Source organism: Cyphomyrmex costatus, unplaced genomic scaffold (assembly GCF_001594065.2).
Source record: "Cyphomyrmex costatus isolate MS0001 unplaced genomic scaffold, Ccosl1.0 scaffold6, whole genome shotgun sequence".
NCBI lineage: Eukaryota > Metazoa > Arthropoda > Insecta > Hymenoptera > Formicidae > Cyphomyrmex > Cyphomyrmex costatus.
The window spans coordinates 788185-803801 of NW_017280155.1; the positions used below are offsets into that span (position 1 = coordinate 788185).

Below are 15617 nucleotides of genomic sequence, written 5' to 3' on the forward strand. Positions count from 1 at the left end.
CCATTTCCGTACGATTACATACGATTATTACATAGATTTTACAAAAAAAAAAAAAGCTCAGAACTTTTTTGTACACCTAATATTTGAGGAAAACTTAAAACAAAATCAAGTAACTATCTCGCAACTATCGATAAGCGGCAGGAATCAAAGTCGAGAGGAAGAAAAATCTAAACTGTTAAATAAACACTCGTTGAAAGTCGCGTCCGCCACGTTCGAGTGCTCTCTCCCTCTCTCTCTCTCTCTCCTCCATCCTGCCCTCCGCTCAAAGCAAATTATGAACTAATCCACGAGGGATCGTTTGCTTTTTGCGTCAAGCACCGAGTCTGCTCCATCGACTCGTCCTCTGATTAAATACACAAGGATTATCACATGAAAGGCATATATAGGCCGCTCGGCATGCAGCGACAAACCGCACACATGCGCGTCAGCGTGATGTATACGCCTGAATATGTACACAGCCGGTGATATGCTCGAGCATCGGCGGGCTCTAGCTGGGGCGAGACTGGGCCACTTGTCGTTTCCCATGACGCCTCGCGGGCAGGGTTGACTAACTAAATACCGAAGTTAGATGGGCCCCGAGGCCAGGGTTAAACGGAGCTTAAAAAGCTTCGGTGGTGAATATATATCAGTACGTGAGAGAAGCCGAATCAACTACGAAAACACTTGAGATCACTTAGAGGAATCTCTGATATTCACCGTTTACGCCGCGCGTCGTCGCAAAATGCGCGACGTCCACAGGTTCGCGCTCTCACCGATCCATCACCCTCCCGGGGATGTTTATGTAAAACAGTAGCCGATAAACGCGCCGACCCTCGAGGTAGGAAGCGCGATGGAACCACTTGACGCGTCAAAAACGTCAGTTACACATTGGGGGCGGTGCTGCGCAGGGTGCAGCTGGATGGTAGCTTCGGGGGTGCTTTGTCGGAGAGAAAAGACGGGATTGAAAAGCGACCGGAGAGATACATCGGAAGAGAAATTGAGAGGCCCGCCGCGAGAGGTTCGTTATTATTTTGGCGAAGGGGAAATCGGTTTGTTCGGGCAATTTAAATGGTTAAATAAACACGACACTAGAAAATTTGCAACATTCGAATGGTTTCGGTTAAATAATTATTTCCAAAAGACAACTCTCATACCCGCTTTTGATTTTCTACACCTCTATTATTCATTGGATATTATTGTAGTTGAATATGACGTTTATTTCTTCTGTTAAACACACTTATATGGGAGTATAGTCAAAGTAAAGGTCAATCGGGATTCGCAAGGACATTCATTTATCTTCTTCGCCCAAAATCCCCCCCGAATTAACCCAAGCCTCACCGCGCTGAACTCCGCACGAAGGACGATCGCCCTTCACGAGCGAGTTATCGTGCGATCGGCGTATATAAGCGCCAAAGATAAAGGCGGACGAGGCGCAGGCACGGGGGAGGAAAATTGGTCGGCCACCTCGAGCAGGATATCGCCAGGAGGATCGCGTGGATCCTGCCGAGAGAGGAGCTCTCACCCTCTCCTGTGTGTGGAAACTACTACGGCGGAGACACGCCGTTTCAGGACGACGGCATCGGGACATAATCGATTTGCCGTGAGCTCATCCGTAATTCGCTCCCCGCAGTCAACGCGACGAGAAAGTCTCTCGGCGGCAAAGGCGCCACCCGAGCGAGAAATTACTCATCGTTCTGATTGAGGTTAATTAATTAGATAATTAAGTCCGCTCCCGCCCGCAAGACCGGCGCGGCGCCGAGGGGACGGAACGTGGCAGGGTACACGACGGGGAACGCGAGCGAGGAACGTCTCGCTTCTTTCCCCCATAGGAAAAAGCGGTCGACGCCGATCCTCGTTATAAAAATGCTCCCTCGTTATTACCGGAACCGATCCTACGTTCGCTTCTCTTATCTCATTATCTCCAACCGTCTTTTTCCGAGCTCCACTCGTATTTCGAATCAAGTCGCCGATTCTTGTCTCGCGCGAAGAGAAAAATCTTCGCCATAGTGTCACGTTCAGTTGGATTCGATTTCTTATCATAGTCGGTTTAAGGTATTTGTGGCCCTCTTCATTCATAAGAATTCTTTTATAATAGTATAGATAATATTATAAATACCTATTTTCAATAGAAATTATTGAATAATAGATATTGAATAACAATAAATTAAATGCAAAATACATATATATTTTGCAATTTCTATTTAAGAATGTGGTTGTTCGTATGACTTTTGTAGTTTGAGTCGTTTTAATTCCGCTTAAAAGATACAAGCAAGTTCTGGATGTTGAAGAATAAACACATGAAGATAATTCACATTTTATTAAAGTTGTATCACTTACAACATTTTTTTTTTCTTGATTAGTGCACGCAAATTTATTGATTAAATCATTAACTTCTACATCTAGACAAGCTAATTTATATTCCTCATTGTACTTTCTTTTATTGAATATTGTCTATACACGATGTTTCATTGTACGAGGAATGCAAAATTAATTGTAATATTTTTAATTATTTATTTGTATTCGGTTATTTACTTTCATCAATAAATACAATTTTAAGTTAAGGGGCCCCCCTAAAAAGACGGGCTATAGCCCCCTTAGCCCCCCCCTTAAACCGATCCTGTTTCTTATTCGATATCGAAAAATTACAAAAAAAAAAAATGCGACGAAGAGATCATGGAAGGCAAAACTGAGATACGCGATCAAACACGAGATTTACATAAATGCGCCATTGCGCGGTCTATACGAAAATTCTATTAAAGAAACGTGATAAAAAATTTCACAGTAATCCCACGAGCGCTTTTTTAAAACTTAGCTCCGAGTCTTGCGCATCTATTCGCGCAATTTTCTCTTCTTTCGCTTACCGCGGTGAAACCCGCTGCGTAAGCCAGCTTACATTTCATCGTACACAGAACATCAGAGAGGAGGACTGGGGGGGGGGGGGGGGGGGGACGAATCTCTGAAAACCCCCACACGTTCGATAAATTTTCATGTCACCTTTATCTGACGGTATTTCACGAGCAACGCCATCCAGGGGTTGGCTCAGCCCGCGTATGAAAGAACTCTTTACACATGACACTTAACGAGAATCTCATAATCTTGCGGGGACGCAGCTCTCTCTCTTTCCCTTTCTCTCTTTCTCTCTCTCTCTCTCTCTCTCTCTCTTTCTCTTTCTCTCTCCCTTCCTCGTTTCTGACACCCTGGAAATCCCTTTGAAGATCTACCCATTGATGCTCGCGGTTTAATATTCCGTCACGGATATTAATGCTCTCCTAGCAACGACTCCTCGTAAATCAGCAAAGCCCCCATACTGATGCACTTTTCGCTACCGTTTTCCAGCATCCTCCCACCCAGCCTCGCGCTGCGGTTTCAGCTCCGCTTTCACCGGTACCACGGTGTCCCCCTCGCCGCGTCCGTGAGATCCGCGCGAGGACAGTCGCGCTGATTGAGGATAATGCGAGATACCAATTACTCGTTCGAGTGAAGAATTCATTAGTGAAAAAGAGAAACGACGACAGAGTCTCTTGAGCTCTGTGGCCTTTTACGGCGAAATGCATTTTCCGTCACCGAGCACTTACGTCATTGTGCTTTAATGTCATTCTATACGTGTGCGAGATAACGCAGTGTGCGAAGTATTTTGATTCTAGCAAACTCGTAAAGTAAAAAGATAAAGAAGTTGCTCTATGTAGGAATTAGAGCTAAATTTAATTAAATTTTATATTACTATTATACAATATTAAGAAATCAGAACACTATTCGAAGAGAAGAAAAAAGAAATGTATTTTAATATACACGTCATTAATAATAATTCTCTACAAATCAGTAATAAAAGTATGCAATTATAGTTTTAAATTCGCTAATTAAATAAATGTGATCCTATTTTGAAAAAAAAAAAAAAAAAACAGCAAAATAATAAAGCAGACTTTTTAAATATGCGATATTTTTATGTAGAGTTAGTTTTTTAATTAATAGCTCCGTTTTAACAGACATAGTGGCTCCATGAATGCTCAGTTAATTCTTTAATATGATCGATTCTTGCCTTCAGCTTTTCGCTGAATTTAATAACGAGTGTAGAAACCAACCGTATTAAATACTCGCTGAGTGCTCGCTGAGCGGCTTTATCTTCTCAATGCAGCTATTATTTCCAAATCTCTCAACAAATTACTAAGTCCCTTTGTTATTCATTTTTAAACCCTCCATTTTCAGACTTTAGAGTCTTTTTTATATCCATCTTCTAAAGTATATTACCGCTCGAATTTATCACGGTTCGCGCACCGAAAGATATTCCATCTCGGCTTCCTTCGATTTTGCGCATTTCACGACGAGAGAAGGATGTTCCCTCCCGAGTCTTGTTGTCCCACCGAGCGTGAAATAAGTGTACATACGAAGTCCTCCCGTGTCGGTACGAAGGGGCGCGAGGCTTTCTACGACGATCGCGACGATAAAGCGAATTTGCACGAGGGTAAGAGAAACCAAGGGAAGTATCTTGCGCTCACGGAAACACGATATTCCGCGTGTTCTTTCCTTCAGTGGAACGAGGGATTTAAAACAAGAGAATCCCTTATGCACAAACCGTTATAAAACCATAAAGATGTAATCGTAGATCGGGATAACGCGGTCGTGTGCTACCCTTAGAGAATCATTGCGTGCAGGACTCGCTGAGCAAACGTGGTGAGAAAATGAAATTGTAAGACAGAATGCGCAAGATAAATAAATCGAGCGTCTTGTTTATATTACGCGTTGGTTGCAAGAAAGCAGTCAAATCCTTTTCTAATATCGTTTACTTATTTTAGTTTATATGAATCACGATATTCTAGCATCGCGTTTCAAATAAATCATTAGCGTAATCTCGAACATAATTGTGTATTTAAAATTAAAATTATGTTAAAAGCAAACAAAGTGAACAGGGACAATGTAAGAGTCGAGATATAAACAATATAGAGTCAATTGTAAAATATAAAATAAAAAAAATATATTTAACAAAATTTAAAAAGATCTTAAAATTATATTATTAAAATAAAGTAGACTTAATTAAATTTTTTTTTCAATAATAAATAACGGTATATAATTTAATAGGTACAATTAATATATTGTTTGTCGATATAAATGGCTAAACAATGCTAAATGAGATGAAAGCATAATTCCATCATGTTTATTCAATCGTTAATAATTGGAATTCTGGAAACCAAAAGAAAGCGCAAAATGATTTAAGCCTCGCATCGTGCCACCGTTCTGAATCATCTCCGAAATCGAATCTAAAAGTGATTTCACAATGGCACTTGCTCACTGGGCTGTCATCCCGCACCATGTCGCCGCACCTACTGTGGATCCACTGTGCGTTACAGCACGCTGCGCTTATGGTACCCCCGATTGTCCCGCACGCAAGTGTCACGGGTATACTGTCAGTCAAAGATCAGCGAACCGTAAGGAAAAGTATTGTACGAAAAGTATAACAGAAATAGAATCTCGGGGGTGTTGTCGAATTCCGGCTCGCGAGCGGAGAGGGTGGATCGGCTGTCGTCCATGTGTATACGTTGTGTACACGCGCACGTATGGGGTGGCTCTGATTGGACGTCACTTGAGAACATGTCAAATCGAAGAATATGCTATGACTTGAAATTAATTTGAGTGGTTTCCGCAAGACCATCAGCCAAAGGACCGCACGCGTGCGTTCCTGATTAATTGTTTTCGTCCGGTAGCGAACTATGAAACCTTTGTGAAGAATTGGACCATTCCTAATAGTGTTTGAAGGATATGGATCTCAGCTTTAACCAAGGGATAATTTTGAATAAAGAAAATAATTTACTAATTTGAGTTTAAACCTTAATAGATTTTATTGCACCGCTCTATTTCGCATTTACAATTCGATAAAAAATGCTTAGATAATATTCAGTCTCAATAACAAAGAAGACACACATGTAAAGAGTTCCATGATGTAACGGGCAGCACTCTGGACTTTGAATCCAGCGATCCGAGTTCAAGTCTCGGCGGAACCTTCATTTTTGCCTAAAATTATTATTACATTAATGCCAACAATTTTACGATTTAACAATATACAAATGAGCAATAAACAGAGGTTCCGTGGTGTAATGGTCAGCACTCTGGACTTTGAATCCAGCGATCCGAGTTCAAGTCTCGGCGGAACCTTCATTTTTGCCTAAAATTATTATTACATTAATGCCAACAATTTTACGATTTAACAATATACAAAAGAGCAATAAACAGAGGTTCCGTGGTGTAATGGTCAGCACTCTGGACTTTGAATCCAGCGATCCGAGTTCAAGTCTCGGCGGAACCTTCATTTTTGCCTAAAATTATTATTACATGAATACCAACAATTTTACGATTTAACAATATACAAAAGAGCAATAAATAGAGGTTCCGTGGTGTAATGGTCAGCACTCTGGACTTTGAATCCAGCGATCCGAGTTCAAGTCTCGGCGGAACCTTCATTTTTGCCTAAAATTATTATTACATGAATACCAACAATTTTACGATTTAACAATATACTAAAGAGCAATAAATAGAGGTTCCGTGGTGTAATGGTCAGCACTCTGGACTTTGAATCCAGCGATCCGAGTTCAAGTCTCGGCGGAACCTTCATTTTTGCCTAAAATTATTATCACATGAATACCAACAATTTTACGATTTAACAATATACAAAAGAGCAATAAATAGAGGTTCCGTGGTGTAATGGTCAGCACTCTGGACTTTGAATCCAGCGATCCGAGTTCAAGTCTCGGCGGAACCTTCATTTTTGCTTAAAATTATTATCACATGAATACCAACAATTTTACGATTTAACAATATACAAATGAGCAATAAACAGAGGTTCCGTGGTGTAATGGTCAGCACTCTGGACTTTGAATCCAGCGATCCGAGTTCAAGTCTCGGCGGAACCTTCATTTTTGCCTAAAATTATTATTACATTAATGCCAACAATTTTACGATTTAACAATATACAAAAGAGCAATAAACAGAGGTTCCGTGGTGTAATGGTCAGCACTCTGGACTTTGAATCCAGCGATCCGAGTTCAAGTCTCGGCGGAACCTTCATTTTTGCCTAAAATTATTATTACATGAATACCAACAATTTTACGATTTAACAATATACTAAAGAGCAATAAATAGAGGTTCCGTGGTGTAATGGTCAGCACTCTGGACTTTGAATCCAGCGATCCGAGTTCAAGTCTCGGCGGAACCTTCATTTTTGCCTAAAATTATTATTACATGAATACCAACAATTTTACGATTTAACAATATACAAAAGAGCAATAAACAGAGGTTCCGTGGTGTAATGGTCAGCACTCTGGACTTTGAATCCAGCGATCCGAGTTCAAGTCTCGGCGGAACCTTCATTTTTGTCTAAAATTATTATTACATGAATACCAACAATTTTACGATTTAACAATATACAAAAGAGCAATAAACAGAGGTTCCGTGGTGTAATGGTCAGCACTCTGGACTTTGAATCCAGCGATCCAAGTTTAAATCTCGGCGAAACTTTCATTTTTGCAAGAAATTTTTATTATCAAAAATGTTAATTATGTAATAATTAAAATATTAGTTGTACAAATTAGTTCGGTCCGTTTTTTTGTATTCAAAAATGCATTTATTTCAAAACAAAATGAATGAACAGATTAATTAAAGTATTGCCCATCGCTGGCTACAGTAGTAGCCAGGGAAAAAGTATTTTCCCATCTCTCAGGCAATTTTCAAATTCCATCTCGAAAAAGTGACTCGTCTTTGGAGGCGATCATCTTTTGGAAAACGGACCGAACTAATTTGTACTCATAATAATAAAGGGCAAAGAGCCAAGTAATATACCTAAACTAAAACATTAATATTAAAACATGTAGCTACAAATTAACAGACGTTTCGACTCCGATCGGATCATTTTCAATATTACAATTTTCAAAATTACAATTTAATACAAATATATTATTAACACAAAATTCGTTATCCTATAAAATTTGACAGTAGATCAGTTCATATTCTTCGTGCTTTGAGTCAATAAGATGAAAATTCGAATGTCAGATAGTATAAAATATGGTATTCTAAAAAAATTATTCATGAGCATATTTAAAAATAATTAGTCGTGAGAAAGATGAAATAAAAAAAAAAAAGAAAAAAATTAATATTATAAACGTACGTATATAGTATATAAAGCGAAATTACAGAACTATCACTAACGATCTCGACAAAGCCAGATAACGCAAAGTCAAGAAGGAAAACATGTTGTGATTTGTTGAAAACATGTTGGTTACAGAGGATATAGGAAAGGAGGAAAAAATAAATATTATGAAGGGGAAAGAGAATGTATCATATTTGGATACATCTTTGGCAATGAATCCGTGTCATTCGTTGATTTCATGTTTCTGTTTCTTTATATGCACCATTTCAGGAATCAATCCTTATTAATTATGTATCAGTTTTACATAAAAAAAATTAACAACAAACGTGGAGGTTCCATGGTGTAATGGTCAGCACTCTGGACTCTGAATCCAGCGATCCGAGTTCAAATCTCGGTGGGACCTTAAAATTTTGCATAAACTAAATTATTGAAATTTTTATTAAAATTTCAAATAATAGCAATTCAACATTGGAGCAATAATAAAAGCTCGTATAATAAAAGGTTCCATGGTGTAATGGTTAGCACTCTGGACTCTGAATCCAGCGATCCGAGTTCAAATCTCGGTGGAACCTATATTTTTGCAATAAGTATATATTTTTATGTTGGTTGAAAGTGCATTCGAAAAGATTTTCTCAAATATTTCAATGTAAGTCTTTTAAGCAAGTTAATATTTATTTTAGGTGAAAAAATTATTTTTACTTTATTTTCTAAAAGGTTTAAAATTAGACGAGCAAAAATATTAGTTATATTCATATTTAAATAATAGCTTAATTTTATTCAAAATGATGTTAATACAATCTCACATATATATAGTTCCACATACTAGTAGAGTTTACATATTAATATTTTCTTTATTTATTATATTTATATTAACATTTAAAAATTTAAAAAACAATACAATTCAGGTTAACATAATGAAACAACTAAAAAAAAATTTGGAACAAAAAAATTCCTTCGAGCCGGATTCGAACCAGCGACCTATGGATTTCTACCCAACAACTACAGTCCACCGCTCTACCAACTGAGCTATCGAAGGCTTGGGGACGAACGTGTTAAAATCGATACTTTACCTGTTACTGTACTTACTTTACATATTGCAGGAACTCTATAAGAGCTCGCAAACATACGCGTTACTATTTATTTAAATACAAAAAATAATTATAATTAAATAATTGTTTTAATTATGTCTTTTTTTTATATTATATAATAACATTAGTAACTAAGAATTCTATTTATTCTTACTTCCGCGAAGCAATTCAAATAACAGAAATAAAACTTCTGTACGAGCGATATAATTTAACGTTTATTATCTCTTATTCATTTGCTATCAAATACGTACAAAGATATAGAGAGAAAAAGAGGAGAAAGATAGTAACTCAGTAAAAAAAAAATGTAAACATCGAAAATATTTCGAACAAGGTTTCTAAACTCATGTAAATAAATAACAAAATAAAAAGTTCGATAGTTGTGGCAAAAGTGAGACAATTAAATTTTGGTATCTGTTTTTCTAAACAATACTTTGAACAGAGCACGTGCTTACGTATTCCTTCCTTCTCGTTTGGGAAACACTATATCCTCCGGAGGATCCTATATATCTCATCATGCACGCCAATCACCATCAAAGCGTCGTAGACGCCCGTGCTTCATGGCTCGATACAGTTTACATAAAACTATAAAATTATGACCGTAGACGAAGGAGACGTCCCCAGGAGGAGAACGAAGACCCCGCGGGTGAGGGGGTGGGGCCCCATCGTAAAACCGATGGGGTATTTTTACATGAAGTCATTAAACTCGGTTTACGGCGAAACAAAGTGCCTCACCACCCGCGTCCTCCCACCGCGTCGCTTAATTACTCCTCATCGCCGAATTAAGGTTCTAGATCGCACTCTGGTTTAATGAGAGACGAATGTTTAATGAGGGATTCTCTCGTGGAGGAGAAACGTGTTCCCGGTTCACGGAGATGTGTTTTCACGACGTCGGGAGAAAATTTCAAGTTGATTCTCCCTTGTATATAGAAGTCGCCAAGAATTATGTAAGCCGTGTTGTGCGCAGCTTTTGCAAGAACAGCAGATTTCTCTGCATGTTTACCCGATTTTGCTTTACCCAATGAACGTCGATTTAAGACTCGACCTCATTATTGAGCAATATTGGTCGAAAGTTCGCGCGAGAGTAACGATATTGCGGATCCCGGGAGCGTGATTTTTCATCGGCGGGAGGTCTCTCGAGTGTTCTTATTCCAAATGCAAAATTCTAGAATATCGAATGAGTGCACTTCGGGTATATTCGGACCCGAGCGAATGCAATATTCCGGCAAATACTTGCGCAAACACTGACCAAATTTAGATCTCGTAAATTCTGAAAATAGCCCACGAATCGTTTAAAGAAAAGTTCGATTATTTAAGGGAACACGGACGGAAAAACGTTCTACCTTTTATACACGCACGTATCTCCGTTTTCGTCGTGGACAACTTTATCGCCGTGCAATATCCCGTACTTTAAAGTCCATCTTTAAACAATGATAGGAAAACGAGCGGGAGATGGACCGGCTAAAAGCGCCGTCCAGGATGCGATCGTATAAGCCGCGTCTTTAAAGCGTCGCCTAGACAAACAATTTTTAGGGGCAGTTAAGTCGCGACATTGTACACGCATTTCTCGGTGGATCATTCGATACAAAGAAGCACGCCATTTCCGGTATTTCCGTCTTCGAGAGATTCCTTTTATATACCGAAGCGGGTCGTTTTTATACGGACGCGCATTTCGAGCGTGTATAAAAAGAATATTTTTCCTCTTATTTAAACATCGATCTCCCTGTTCCTCTCGCTCGAGGCCTAATAACGTTTTTTACGACACAAAATATTTCGAGGGTGTGTCGCGGAGATCGCGAAGGGGGTTGGGCTGCGTTCCGCGGTGACTATAATAAAACACCTTGTATAATTGACGCGTCGCGCGTAAATCTTAGATATCGAGGTTTTACGAGGAAATTGGCTCGAGAGGCAGGCTATACCCTGTTGGATTTCAAGTTCCTCGACGAGATTATGCGAGATAAGATCCATTGCCATTGCAACGTTTTGTGCAAATGGATGTGCTTTATTGATTTTTATTTCCTACTAGCATTTCTACTGTGTATTTGTGTTACAGATTTTCTCGCACTCTTAAGGATTTCAATCCTCTCGAGATTTTACTATATAAAGAGCGCTCTGGAGTTCCAGGGCGTTTAACGGAATCGCCTCGAGACAACGCGCAAGAAGTTGAATACGCGTTTCGTGTATAAACGGACGTATAAACGGCGAAATTATTTTATACCCCCCCCCCCTCCCCCCCGGATTTAAGGAGTTACGCCGCGGCCATAAGCTATAAAGATTCCCGTCATAACTCGAACGGTATCACATTTTATTTAATTGCCCGCGGCTCAACTCGCCCACGGGGCTCTTCCCCGGCTCGCGTGCATAATATTATTTATTGCCAAAGAAGCTGTTAAAGTTTAACGTCGCGGAGGCGCTCACTCTCAAAATTAAACGCGATAAAATGTTTGTTATCCAATCGGCTCGCTGCTTAATGTGTTTCTGCCGCATCGCGTGCGCCGTCCTTCCTTGCTTGAATTTGTAGAGAGAAAGACTGGTAAATCCATTGCTAGGAGACGTATTATCTTGCGGATAAGAACGTAGGGAGTCGGATATAGCTTTACAGCCATTTAGTTGCGAAGACAGTTATAAGAGCTCTTCGAAGTACGTAGACATACATTACAGTTCAAATAATGGAATGTTCGAGATCGTTTGCATTAGCATATCGCAGTGTGTTACGATGAAATTTGAGACTATGAATAACAGAAGATGCGAGAGGTATACAGAGAATAAATTTCGCCAAGAGCAGCGGAAGCTCTTAATGTAATCAAATTTGAACACGTTCCAAGCTCGATTGCCGCTTTTGCGGTTCATGACACGTCATATCGGATGGTGTAACAATTAAGTTCGATTATAATGTTGAAAATATCCTCTTGTGGTAATCATATAATATTCGCTATATATTAGTTCAATCTTCTCATTCACGGATACCGAATATAAACGATATCCGATAGCTGTTTAATGTCGCGCTTTGTCCTCCTATCTCGTCTTTTCCTCAGAACGATGGAAATCATACGACATTATCTCATGGATAAAAACGCAGAAAGTTGAAACTTTACAACCCTTCAGCTGTAAAAACAGTTATAAGTACAAAATAAGTTTTATGAAGAATATACCATTAGATATCAAAAGAGCAATGGTAACTTAATTCCTTAAGTTATACAACATTTTGTTATTTGTAATTTCACCTGTATCAAAATGTAAATCAAATCTTTTCTATGATTTCAAATAAACAAGTTTCAAAGTAAACAACGTCCATATTAAAGTATGTATTGATTTAGGAAATAATAAATTTGAGTGAAATATTTAACACATTTTCTTCAGTTAAACCGTTTAACTCTATTGTTTTAATTAAATAGGGTAAACCCGGTATATACGCCGCACCTATCGAAAACTTAATTTATCAATTATTATTTACTACGTTTAAAGCAAATTAATTATACCAATAAAAATTTTGTATCATCTACTATTATAAAAAAAATATTAGAAATCCAAAATAATTTATTTTCCATATTAAAAAATAACTTTTTCAAACCCCTGCATTTTTGCCATTTATCTCATAAGGGAGGGGGGGAGGGGGAATATAGCCACTCATATATAATTCATAAGAAAATCACAAATAATCTATAAATAAGATGTAAAATGACGACGTAACTTGCATTTGTTTATTAATATATGACAATTTTTATTGTTCAGAATGAAAATTGGAATACAAATAGGACTTGATAAAATTTTTTTAAATAGCTTCAAATCTTTGAAAATAATCTTTAAACGTTTAAGGTTTATCAACATTTATGCATTAATGCAAAATATAATTGTTAGAATTAACAAAAACTTCTTAAATAGAGCGTCTGTGCTGCGGCACAGCATCCCGCTCGCTAAAAATGCCGTATATCCCAAATAGATGGGATATATATGACAACTAATTAAACGAACAATACAGGAGCAAAGCTCTTGTATTTTGCTATACAACATGCTTTACTATTCCTCTACACATATGTATTGCAAAATAACCACTACGTCTTTTACACGCTCTACAATAATCATTTTATGTGAATTATGATGGCACTACTTATTACAGTAAAAAATCGATTTAACACGCAATAATTTCATTAATATTGACAGTAAAAAACTGAAATCATAACATAATATTAATATACCATAAAGGCATGTAACAAAATAATTGATGGAAAATTATCCCCACTCCTTCTATTTCTTCTGACTTCTGCGGCGTATTTCCTGACGCGGCGTATATACCGGGTTTATCCTATATTGAATAGATGCTCCTAGCAGATGGCGACCTATAGAAATGATTAAAAATAATTCAAATTGAATATAATCTCTCGACATTATGAATTTAAATAATTTAACAATTAATGTGTTTGATTTTTACTTTTATGGTTCATGACACGTCGTGACATCGCGATGATGTCATAATAGTTGAGAGATCCTAGTTAACATTCCATAATAATCGTATAATATATATAGTGCCATTTTATTACCAAATCCCACTGTTAGTTCAATCTCTCTTTCAAGAATTCTACGGTAGCTGCAGATAGCTATTTAACGTCACTCTCTGTCTTTCTATTCTTCCTCGGGACGAAGGAAACCTATATATATACGACAATCCGTACATTATCTCGCAGATAAAGCAGACTTTAGAGCCACCAAGTTCCGAGGACGATTATACGAAATCTTTCCAAAGTATATGTATACCGGAGTACGACATATTCGCCAAGTAAGCTCGACATTGTCGATCAGTTAAGCTCCACTGGGAGAGTCTGAAGCGCGATAAATCCGACATCGCAGAAGGATGCATAAATCTCCTTTAATTTACTGCCGCGTAACTTTTATTCCCGCGTACTACCTACTACGTAACTACGTTACGCTAGTTGGCAGTATCGAGATATTTACAACTTTTAAACCACCTATATCGCCGCGATAAGTAGCCACTACTTCCACCTCGGATTATTAATTTAGACTCGAAATAAGCATGCTTTCTATCGTACGAGGGTAATTCAAAGTTTCATTCGTCAAGACGGTAACGATTGAAAAAATTGAAGTGTACTCTTCGATATTCTCAAATTAATGCAAAAATATCCAAAATTATCCTATATAAATTGCGACAAGTAGCTCTTTTAAATTTTCGAAAAACCGACCAACGGACACTTTTCGCCGAGGAACTATCGACTCGACTTCGTGATAAAATCTCTTCGAAAATGCATTTTCGGGACATCAGGATAAAAGCTCGTGTGATTCTCGATTACACGTTCCATCATTACGGGGAGTATTTTATCGCCTGTCTGAGTTACGGGGTTCCGCTCGTTAACCGGAAAGTTCCCGGGGATCGTCGCGCTCAAATTTAAATTGGGAAAGTATTTTACGAGCGCGCGGGAGTTTCACGGTAGCGTTGTCACATCTTGATGAACTTCCGGTAACGATCGTAGGAAAATGTCACCGTCGTCTGACGTCGCCTACGCTGAATCCGCTATACGACCGCGCCGCGGGAATCTGGTCCACGAAACGAGGATCCACCGAGATTAATGAACGCCGATTACTTATTCGTGTCGTTTACTCCTGATTAAGAGAGCCGCCATGATTATCATATTATTACAACAGGTTAGCCTATGGAAATATGGTCAATCTATTCAACACCTTTGAAAACAATAGACATATAGAGAGGAAAACAGCAGAGAGACCTTTAAAGGTTACCATCGATATTTTGATTATGAGTTATAATAGACAAATTTAAATCTGTGTGGAAAATAAGTAAAATATAATTCGACTTCTGTGATGGTAAACCAAACTCACTGGTTCTATGACTAACTAACGATCGCGTCTATCTCAATTAATCAACGCGTGAAGCAAGCAGCATTTAGTAGCAAAAACGTTTGTACAACCGGGCGATGACGGGCGAGCACGTGAGACGGCATAAACGGACACCATTAGACCTATCTCCATGTGTTTACGAAACAGGCGGAAAAAAGTACCTGACGGGAGAGAAAAAAATGTATCGTATTCGCATTTAAAATGGACACCCCCCCCTTCGCTTATCCTCACAGTCGAAATTCGCGCACGCTTCACATCGCCCCTTTTGCCGCTAATGCCGAACGTCCTGTATATTTTCCGTATACGCTTAATTATTATAAAATAAAAGTAGCTTTGTGGTTCTAAGAATATATAATTATAAGACGATGAGATGCAAATTATATCTTATCGTTTTATAAATATGTATTATTTATGCATTAATAACCGCAAAAATCCAAAATTTTAATGAGAATTATGTATTTTCTTTATGATAAAGAATCAAAAAGATCTTAGGGTAAACCCGGTATATACGCCGCAGAAGTCAGAAAAAATAAAAGGAGTGGGGATAATTTTCCATC

At 38.2% G+C, this 15617-nt stretch overlaps 12 non-coding genes across 12 annotated transcripts; 11 read left to right on the top strand and 1 right to left on the bottom strand.

Annotated features, from left to right (window-relative positions):
• Nucleotides 1–6051: 6051 nt before the first annotated feature.
• On the top strand, nt 6052–6123 carry TRNAQ-UUG (transfer RNA glutamine (anticodon UUG)). The gene has a single exon. It is a non-coding gene; the product is annotated as a tRNA-Gln (tRNA).
• Nucleotides 6124–6202: 79 nt separating this feature from the next.
• Nucleotides 6203–6274, top strand: TRNAQ-UUG (transfer RNA glutamine (anticodon UUG)). Its single transcript has one exon. It is a non-coding gene; the product is annotated as a tRNA-Gln (tRNA).
• Nucleotides 6275–6353: 79 nt separating this feature from the next.
• TRNAQ-UUG (transfer RNA glutamine (anticodon UUG)) lies at nt 6354–6425 on the top strand. The gene has a single exon. It is a non-coding gene; the product is annotated as a tRNA-Gln (tRNA).
• Nucleotides 6426–6504: 79 nt separating this feature from the next.
• TRNAQ-UUG (transfer RNA glutamine (anticodon UUG)) lies at nt 6505–6576 on the top strand. Its single transcript has one exon. It is a non-coding gene; the product is annotated as a tRNA-Gln (tRNA).
• Nucleotides 6577–6655: 79 nt separating this feature from the next.
• Nucleotides 6656–6727, top strand: TRNAQ-UUG (transfer RNA glutamine (anticodon UUG)). Its single transcript has one exon. It is a non-coding gene; the product is annotated as a tRNA-Gln (tRNA).
• A 79-nt stretch (nt 6728–6806) lies between these two features.
• On the top strand, nt 6807–6878 carry TRNAQ-UUG (transfer RNA glutamine (anticodon UUG)). The gene has a single exon. It is a non-coding gene; the product is annotated as a tRNA-Gln (tRNA).
• A 79-nt stretch (nt 6879–6957) lies between these two features.
• Nucleotides 6958–7029, top strand: TRNAQ-UUG (transfer RNA glutamine (anticodon UUG)). The gene has a single exon. It is a non-coding gene; the product is annotated as a tRNA-Gln (tRNA).
• Nucleotides 7030–7108: 79 nt separating this feature from the next.
• TRNAQ-UUG (transfer RNA glutamine (anticodon UUG)) lies at nt 7109–7180 on the top strand. Its single transcript has one exon. It is a non-coding gene; the product is annotated as a tRNA-Gln (tRNA).
• Nucleotides 7181–7259: 79 nt separating this feature from the next.
• TRNAQ-UUG (transfer RNA glutamine (anticodon UUG)) lies at nt 7260–7331 on the top strand. The gene has a single exon. It is a non-coding gene; the product is annotated as a tRNA-Gln (tRNA).
• A 1110-nt stretch (nt 7332–8441) lies between these two features.
• TRNAQ-CUG (transfer RNA glutamine (anticodon CUG)) lies at nt 8442–8513 on the top strand. The gene has a single exon. It is a non-coding gene; the product is annotated as a tRNA-Gln (tRNA).
• Nucleotides 8514–8610: 97 nt separating this feature from the next.
• Nucleotides 8611–8682, top strand: TRNAQ-CUG (transfer RNA glutamine (anticodon CUG)). Its single transcript has one exon. It is a non-coding gene; the product is annotated as a tRNA-Gln (tRNA).
• Nucleotides 8683–9060: 378 nt separating this feature from the next.
• On the bottom strand, nt 9061–9146 carry TRNAY-GUA (transfer RNA tyrosine (anticodon GUA)). Its single transcript is given in 2 exon segments — nt 9061–9096; nt 9110–9146. It is a non-coding gene; the product is annotated as a tRNA-Tyr (tRNA).
• Between the last annotated feature and the right edge of the window lie 6471 nt (nt 9147–15617).